Genomic DNA, 10,737 nt, shown 5'->3' with positions numbered 1-10,737 from the left:
CATTCACTCGTAAGGATTACGAGGTCTAATCAAGGGAAACATCCTCTAGGATTTATCGTATATCCTGCCATTCATAGGTCGAGGATTCTTAGGTCCATCGAGGCACAAAATAGTTGGCTTTACCGCAACCCACAGTCTAGTTTCGGGGACACTAGGCCAGTTTATTTATCGTAATCCACAGTCTGGTTGAGGGATCACTATTCCATGTGATATTTCCTTTCGAAGATCCACCTAACTCATCTTTTAATCCATCCGTAAATCAAAATCGACTAAAAGATGAGAACCCCATAGCACCATGGCTATTCAGAAATGGAAATGGTAGGTTGAAATACATTTTCACACTTAGAAAAACCCATGCCACTGAAAACAAGAGAACCAAGAACACACATGCATAGCCATGCATTCCAAAAATAGCAAGGAAATCATGCATGCAACTCGATAAATCCAAATAATCATGTGGTAGTCGCTTGATCCTGCTCTTACTTTCTTTATCTTTGCTTCCTCTTGCCTCTTTTTCCTTTCTTTATCCAATGCAGAAGTGATCCAAGAAAAATATAAGTGTCCAAGAGTGTGAGAGAGAGAGAATATAGAGAGCTGCAAAACTGAAATGACAAAATTCTACCAACTAATCCTCATAAGCCTTTTTTTTAATGAGGCCTCTATTTTCTTCAATTATAAATTATTTTAATTCATTTTCCTCCTCATGTGAAACTTGTGAAATTTTACCTTCCTTTTCCCCTGATTTCCATTATTTTCATAAATAAAATGCTAGTTAGTGCCATTATGATATTTGAAAGTCTTTTCCATTACCTTTGATAATTTCCTTTAGCCATAATAAACCAAATGAAAACCCACTACGATGTTTTCCCCACCATTTAGCTTAGAATACTTGTCCCATGAACTTGGTCTTATATTTGTTTACATGAATTTTTAACTAGGGCTATTACAGAATCCTCCCTTGGAACATTATCGTCGGTGTTTAGTGACACCTACAAATAGCAAGACAACTGGAAAGAAAAGCATACTGCCTATAGAGATTTATAACACAACTCATTGAAATATTTACAAGGACCATTGCTGAAACATGACAAGCATACTTTTGACTGGAGCTTTATAAGAGAGCTCATTATGTTATTTATAATAACAACCTCATATACTCATCCATATTTGCTTCAAATAGTAAATAACTATATTGTCTATGGATATTTATAAATCCATGACAATATAGTATATACAATAATATACAGATATACACATATGCAGATTTTCCCAACGAGGAAATAAAAGGATATGTTGCGTGCATCCTCAACAAGGGAATGCAGAGGCTTACACCTACACCCTCAAAAATAGTACCAGGATTGACCTCCTTCCTAGGAAGTCCAGAACCCACTACCAAAGTCAAAGATGCACCTAATGTCGAATGCTACAATCCTACGTTATTGTCCTCCCAGGGAACAATTATCAGCTCATCTTTTTAAGGCACATTCCCAATATGCATTTAATTCTATTTGGTAATTCTAATGACCAAAATAGATATATCCCCAGCCTTCCCTTCTTTACTACATAGTTCCTTAGGCTATCTGGTCACCCCTTTTTTGTAGTCAGTCACCTTCCAAATTATCTGACATCCCCTATCCTAGGCGATCCATTCCTTGAAAAGGATTCCTCGAATCGGAAGGTCAATAACGAAGGCATATACCTACCTCAAAACAATCATACCATCGATAGCATGCTCAATGAAATCAATGAACACTATTTGAAACCAATGTCCCACAATAGCCCTACTCCTGAAGTGCTTTATCGACGTATTGTTTGCTATTTTATGTTGTTGCCAATCCTTACAATCAGTTTCAACTAGCCAAATAGGCATTTCCATGATTCATGTACCAAGTAAATAACGTCCATTAGATTTAAAATAGATTGAAATAAATTCAAATCATACCTCATTGGTAATTTGTTAACAAGGTGCATTTGGTTAGCTCAAAACACAACCATCATGGATCAAAATCATGAATCACTTGCAATCATCATAAAACAAAATCATATATCACATGTAACTGTCATAAATCAAAATCATAGATCACATGCATAATAAAAATGAAATAAAATACAAATACCTATTGTTTAGTTGGTCCTTCACCTATACCTTTATCCTTTATCCTTTCTGTACACACAGGGCATTGGTCTCCACACATAGCAACACACAATGCCTTTTCTTTTCCTTAATCACATACACATACACAATGTACATCACAACACATGCACCTACACCCAATGTAAAAGACAACACATACATCTATACCCAATGTACAACACCACACAATACATGTACCGACACGTGGCGTACAAGACAACATAATATATGTACTACACAGAATACAACACAACAAATACACATGTCACGATACAACAACTACAAAATACACATACATAACATGTAACACAACGTGTACAACATGCACACAATACCACATGTATACCAGTACCATATTTACAACATGTACATAGTACCACCTATACACAACACCACTTCCATAATATGTGCACAACATCACATGTACACGGAACCACATGCACAACATGTACACAATGCCACATGTACTCTGCACCATCTATACAATATGTACACAATATCACATGTACACTATGCCACATGTATGACATGTACACAACACCACATTTACAACATGTATACAACACTCCATGCACATAACACCATATGTACATAGCACCACATGTACATCATATGTACATAGCACTACTAATAAAATGGTGGCTAGGTTTATTTCATATAATCTTCCTGCTCCCATGTTGCCTCCTTAGGTGTAAATTTCTTCTACTTCACCTTAACGTGAGTGACAACTCGATTCTGTACCACAGTTTCCCTTCCCTACAAGATGAAAAGTGGATCAGACATGAAATATCCTTCAGTTTCCACATGTATCAGATTCTAGTCAATCACATGAGAATTGTCATGAACATACTTTTTTAATAAAGACACATGAAATACATTATGAACTCTAATATGGTCGGGCAGAGAGAGATGATAAGCCACTTTTCCAACTCTGTCCAGGAGTTCAAAAGGCTCAGAAATCATGGCATGAACTTTGCACAAGTTCATGTGCTTAGAATACTCTTCCTGGGTTTTTCCCATAAATACACATGGTCTCCAATGTTAAATTACTTATGCACTCTTTTGTTGTCTACATAACATTTATTCCGATCTTGTATTGTTTTAGTATTCTACCTCATTTTCTACACTATCTGTTCCATTTCCCAGAAAGCTTATGGCCCTAATATTATCTTATCTTCTAGCTGACTCCAGCTCTGGGGTGAGGGAACCATCACTATTTCTAGAAATAAGAATATCAAGGAACGGAAGGCAACCATCAACTTCCTGCTCCTTAGTGAACTTAATGGCTGAGGATTGATTGTTGAGATGATCGAAGAAGAGATCTAATTCTTCTTGGTCGTGAGACAAGATAACATTGGTGTCATCCACATATGCTTTCCAAAGCTTTGGCAAGAGCCGAGAAGAGTTTAGAGCCTTGGACTCAAAATCTTCCATAAAAAGGTTAGCAACGACAGGGGAAAGGGGTGAGCCCATGGAAACCCCACAAGTTTTCTCGAAGAACTCTCCCTCAAAACAGAAAAAGGTAGAAGTGACACAGATCTCAACTAACTTAGCAGTTTCAGGATCTGTTAGGTGGTTGATCACCTCCATGGCCTCATTAATAGGGATGCAAGTGAACAGGGAAACAACATCAGAACTAACAAGAATGTTCCCAGGGTCAAGCTTGATGTCCTTGAGCTCCACAATAAAGGAAGCAGAGTCTTTTACGAAGGACTTTGTATGACCAACCAAGGGCTTAAGCTCTAATGCAAGGAACTTAGCAAGAAGGTAGGTAGGACCTCCAATGGTGTTGACAATGGGCCTTAAGGGAGCTCCATCCTTGTGAATCTTGGGGAGACCATAGATTCTAGGAGTGATAGGGTTGCTCTCAATGAGTTTATGGTGCAGGGAACTCATTGAGCTAATGGATTTAATGGCAAGGGCCACATTCCTAGCAACCTTCTTTAAAGGATTCTTGGGAAGTTTTCTGTAGCTACCACTATTATGAAGATGATCCAACATCTTGCTGCGTTAATCAACCTTGTTAAGAATGATAGCACCACCACCCTTGTCTACCTTAAGAACAATGATATCCTTGTTCTGGTTTAAGGATCTGATAGCTGTTGATTCTTCCTTGCTAAGGTTGCTCTTAGGGGGCTTAGCCTTTCTCAAGAAAACCGCACAGCTTTGCCTAATAGTATCCTTGATCCTCTCAGGTAAACCTCTGATCCCAAACTCTATGTCACAAATGACATCATCCACAGGGATTTTCTTCAAGGCTAAGGAAAAATTTAAACCTTTACCCAAAACTTTAAAATAGAAGGGGGAAAGGAGAAACTGGAAAGATTAATAACCCTGTTATTAGAACGAGAAGAAAGGTAATGATTATTAATACCATTAGTACTATTATTTTTATTATTCTCCATGTTAGAAATGTTTGTATTAAATACTAATTAACTTGTAATTTTTAATTATTTATTAATACCTTTTTAGCTAACTATTATCTCTAATTCAAATTATTTTTATATTTATATATTTTATATATTAAGGGATTGGTCACCTAATATAACTTATTTCCCTTAAATTATTAAAAAAGTTTTGATCCTGGTCCAATAGTCAAAATTAACTACTGGTCAAGTTAGTCGTTGGAGGATCTGCTCAGTCTATTTGACATGCTAAGCTGGATCTGTTTCTTCAACTTGTCCTGACGATGAACCACACTGGTTGGTTCGAAACGTGTGGAAAAAAGAGTTCAAAATGTCGATGATTGGTGAGTTATATTAATTCCTTGGACTCCAAGTATCTCAAACCAGAACAGGCATGTTCATATCTCAATCAAAATATCTTAAAGATGTTCTTAAAAGATATGGGATGGAAGAATGTGCACCTATGAGCACACCGATGACCACAGATTGCAAATTGAGAAAAGAGGATAATTTCTACCTCGGTAGATGCAACTCTTTATAGGCCAATAATTGGAGCTCTTCTATACCTAACTGCTACAAGACCCAATATTATGCAAGAAGTAAGAATGGTGGGAAGATTTCAATTATCTCCTAAACAATCCCATTTGCTGGATGTGAAAAGAATTCTCAGATACTGGAAAGGAACCCCTCACTTTGTCCTTTCATATCCCAAAAGCACAACTCTTACAATGACAACTTACACCAATTTTGATTGGGATAGAAGCATGTATGATCGAAAAAGTACTAGAGGAAATGCATTCTTCATGGGATATTGTATAGTATCTTGGCTCAGCAAAAAGAAATCATATATATCTCTTTCCACAGCTGAAGTTGAATATATATTTATTGCAAATTTTTATACACAAATACTATGGATGAAGGGATATTTGAAGGATTTCAACATAGAAACTAAATAGCCAATCACCATATATTGTGACAATAATAATTCCATGAGTCTCTCAAAGAATCCATTAATGCACTCAAATAACAAACATATTCCAATCAAATATCACTTCCTCTATATCTTCACAAAGCCTCTTCCACGAGAAGAATTTGAACATATTCACCAAAAGATGGGGGTTATTTCTCTTGAATCACATTAAATAATCATCATCTCATGAGTAAAGAGTAGCATGTCAAGGGGAGCAACATGACAAGGGAAACAATTTAATAGGGGGAGAACTTGCGAACCCCATTTTCCATTGATGTCAAAGGAGGAGAGAGTGGTGGAATATTTCCATCAATGAGAAAGGAGGAGATTGTTGGTTAATAATTATCATTGATTAAATATATGCCTATTGAGCTCTCTCACTGATTACTATTGCATTATTTCTCAAAATGACATGACTCCTATGACGAAGCTATACCAAGAGAATCCATACTGTCTTAATCTCTATTTTGCGCTAAACTTTCAAGTTCAGTCACATTAAAAAATATTTTTCACCATCTTAGAGACATTCCTTCATGATGATAATTATACCATCTGACAGAGGATTGCTTCCTCTTGCAAACAAGCCCTTACACGCCTTGAAACTGCTAGTGGTTATAGAGAAATCAAATTGTTAAGTCAAAATGTAACTATTCATTTATGGAGTCGACCTGTACTTGCCCTCTCATGTCAGGTTGCCTATAGGAGTTGTGTCTCTTCACATTAGCACACCAAAAACTATATATAGGGTACTCGGACATCACTTTTTATTTGATAAATCTGAAATACAACACAGGACAGGAGGAAAGTAGTTCACAAGTTGTGAACTCAAATAAAAGATATTAAGGGCACAAAGAAACTTACTTTTTCAGACTGTTGGTTGAAAACTGAACTCATAATAAGGTTGTTTCTGTCTCTCGAACTGGGAAGACGTCTAAGATAGCTCTGCACCTTTGGACTAGACAAATTATCCCTCAGACTGTGGCAGGATATTAGCATCTCTGGCTATTGCAGAGACAAGGTATACATCTGTGGCAAGGTGTTAGCATCTCATACTATTATAGTAACATGCATACATCTCTAGATATTGCAGCAACAACCTTTACGTCTTGAGCTTATTAGAGTAAGGTATATGCTTCATTCTAGACCTCAGGTTATTCAAAATTGTGCTTCTCTGTGCCTTTGACACCTCGGATGACTGTGCCACCATGGATGACTAAGAGGTGCCCTCTCTTCAGTTTGTTTCATATCATTGACCAATAGATGGAGTATTGCTTACCCAAACCATGCAGAATTATTCTGGGACTAGGTAGAAGTGTTCTCACTTTCGAATTGGGCAGAAATTGTAATATACTTGAACTATGGAATTAGAGATAGCTTGAGAAAAGGATAGTGGAATAATTCCTTTACTTGAATTGAATAATAAAATGTGAACAATGGCATAATACTTTTGAACAGGTAAAGAACCCTCTCTTGGGCAGTGGGATTGATGAAGTAAAGTGAAGTAATTGAATGAAGAATAAACTGAATATTTTCATTGATGACAATCTAGTAAGTACAATTTACATTCTCTAATAAAATAAGACAATGAGATTCGTGTCCTTGGAGTTGGTGATCCTAAATTCAAGGTTGGGGCCTTTGAAGAGACAGGGTTGAAGCCCTAGAGGTCAGAGCCTCATCAAAGTCCAACTTGGTGCTTGGCAACAGGTTGGTGCCTAGAACATTAAAGGGTTGGTGCCCTCAAATTATTATTGTACACAATTATTTGAAAAGAGGATCTAAGTCCTCTCTTAATAAAGTTAGTATTATTCATTTCTGATTATAATTATGAAGAATCTAACTAGAAAACGGAACAATTGAAAAAAAATATCAATTCACCCCCCTCTCAGTGTTTCCAACAGTGTCCCTAAACATCATGTCTCTAACTAAATAATAAATTTCCTCCTAAATACAAATTTAAAGGTTATAATGACATCTTAACATTTTCACCAAAATAATCTTAGTAAATTATCAATTTCTCTCAATCTTTAAAAAAAGAAAACAAAATCAATCTCATACTCAATTTGAGATACACCTTTGTTAAAAAATGATTTGATTTGATTTCTTACCTATTTTTTTCGTAGCCATCACTAATACTTCTTTCCCAAAAGAAAAAAGAAAGGCAGAAAGTTATTCTAAATTTGAATGGTAATTTTTTTTTTTAAAGATACTCAATGATATTCATCTAAGTTTAAGTATAAAAAAATATATATAATTGTATGATTTGTAGAAATTTTGAATAATATGACACATATTCACAGAGATTATCCTGATTATACATTTATAAGTGGAGCATGCATAATACATAACCTCCTCTATGTTGATCATCAATTTACAGAAGCAGAAACATTCACAGGCGCACATAGAAGCATCAATCAAACTCATTAACACAGTATGTATCCCGGGGAAAGCATCTCGCTAAAAACCCCAACTATCTGTATATTATATTGATTGAATCATGTAACATTACAAAGTACAATGCTTATCACAAGCAATCCAGTACCAACTCCACCTGTTACACACAATACAGCTCAGATTTGATCTCCAGATCTCACTCGCTGCTTGCCTGCCTCCACAGCTCAATACCTGCTCAAGAACTGATGAGAATGGCTTACCAAACTCGTATTTGACCTGCAAATAATCACTCACACTCTGTTGGACGTGAGCACAGGCTACAATTCTTGATATTTGCCAATTTATTGGCATACTCAATCCCTTTGATTGTGAAAATCATCATGCACAACTATAGTCACAACGGATAGCAATCTGATCCTCTAGCACCTGTCCCTGCTGAACATGCACTGACATGCAACTGAGTTAAATAATGTATTCTATAGTTGCATTATGATTTAATAACTTGTGAAATAATTAATAACTAATTCACCCAACTCATCTCTAGTCTATTTATCAGTTAGACTAAATACAACTAGTTTAACAAGGCTAAACTGAACACTACTCCACCAACTGCACCTCCAGTCCACTAAACTCAACTCACTTGAGTTCTAACTGAAGTCCTGCATGCAAATATTAGTCATCCCATAAGTAACCACGTATTTCCCTCTGGGATCTGAATGTACCACATCCGTAGCTCATCCTGAAGTGCTCCAAGAGAATAAGATCAAGTTTATAGTCCAAATATTATTATGAGACAATAATATTTGACTTTTCTATTTTTGACAGCCAGTCTAAAAATAGACTTTGATCACTCACACTGTGATCACCCACACTGTGGTCACCCACACTGTGGTCACCCACACTGTGATCACGCACACTGTCATCAGCCACACTGTGATAAAAAATAGAACTTGTGCCATAATTTGCCTGCGGGCCCACTTAGTGAAGGTGACTCTTTTCACTAAGCTCCATCATCTTGTTGCATTCTCAACAAGCATTTCTTGTTACACACTTTTCAACACTCCCTCTCAACAAGAAAGGCTTCCTCTCAAACCCAATCTTGTAACTCTGGAATGTTCTCCATGCAACACATCTGGCTGGTCCACTTGCTCTGTCATCAAAGTCTCTCACTGTTATTGCCTCTGTCGACTGAAAACTTTGCATCTCTGTGCTCTTCAGTATCTGACTGCTCTAGCCTCTGTCACTTTGATCTCTGACTGCATCCGTGCTGTGCTGCTGGTTCTATCTCCCAGCATTGCATCCACACTGCACCTCCCAACTGACCTCCCTGTTCGGCTAGAAACATCCTCTGATGCTGAAGCTCTACCTGCTGCTGACAAGTGCTCCCTCTCTGACATCTACGCTACTGCAACATCTCCATGCATCTCGCACCATTGCACACCTCTCTGTGCCACCTAGCACTGCGCAAAACACATGTGCCTCTCGCATTGCTGCAGCCTGCTAGCTATGCGATGTCCGGGGATTCCCTGCATTGTCGCTCTCTCTGCTGCTCCATCCACATCTGTCTCTACCCAATCAATCAGTTCCTACTACTACACATTGGGGCTCCCATAGCAAGGTCTCATCCAAGAGGTTGGGTATCTCAAGGATCCTACCCCTCCTCCTTGGGACAATCAATCCACATCACCCCACCTCCTACCTGGGGGTATGGATCCATGCGATCCCTCAGCCCATCTGGGTCAAAGTTTCCCCCTACTGGAGGTCTCTGGATGAGTAAATGTCTCTACTTGATCTCCTCTCAGCTTCCCTTGTTGTGGCTCCTCCACAACCTCCTGAAGCTGCTGCACCAATCGTGGCTCCTCCACGATCATCTGAGACTTCTTTTGGCTCTGCATGTTGAGAGGTAATATACGCTCCCTCTCAACCACCAGGTCTCCATCAGTTGCCTCGCTGCTCAAGGCTTTGCATGCATCTTGAACCTCAAGAGAATACAGGTTCCTGACCCGTGAACCAATCTCATGACAATGAAAGCATCACACCTTCGACTTGTAAACCTTCTTCCCATCATTGGAAGAACTGGATTTGGAAAGAGAAACCTTCCCCTTTCCCTTCTTCACCTTACTCGCTAAGGCACAGTTCTCCTCATCATGCATAGATGAAGAACTGTCTCTGGTGCTCCGTCTAATCTCCTCCCGCACAAGATCTGACCAAAGTCTCTCCCATCCTGGCAGTTTCTCCCTTCCATTCACCGAGTCCTGGTAGCTATGCCAACTCTTAGGAAGGTCAATGAGTGCTAGACTCACCATCCTCATCCGACAGTCACCCCCACACTTCCTAGCTCATCCCGGCATTGGGTGAACTTCGTGAGATACTGGGGCATACTATCTCCATTATCACACTTAATGTTTCTGAGTTTTATCTCTTGCATTGGAATTAAATTCGAATTCCACCAGCTCAAAAATACTCAACCAGTTCCGATCTAGAATTCATGAGAACAAAGTATTTCTTGTACAGAGATTGATTGTCTGGGCATTCACCAGATATCTCACCTTCCAAAAGAAGGATGAATCCAGAGGCTACCTGGCCTGATTACAGACTCTGCCTGAAGAAATAAAATGTAAACACTTTCTTAATAATAGATCCGATGATCAATCCTGGCTTGATATCCTGTAAAAATCTCTTCTACAAATCAACCAGCTCCAATACCATGTAGAAATTTTGAATAATATGACACATATTCACAAAGACTATCTTGATTATACATTTATAAGCAAAGCATGCATAATACATAACCTCCTCTACGTTGATCATCAATTTACAGAAGCAAAAACATTCAC

This window comes from Pinus tabuliformis, chromosome 4_1 (assembly GCF_031772625.1).
Source record: "Pinus tabuliformis cultivar Carrire ecotype Pingquan chromosome 4_1, CPIR1, whole genome shotgun sequence".
Lineage (NCBI taxonomy): Eukaryota > Viridiplantae > Streptophyta > Pinopsida > Pinales > Pinaceae > Pinus > Pinus tabuliformis.
The sequence above is the reverse complement of the archived record's forward strand: the minus strand, read 5'-3'. Positions refer to the sequence as shown.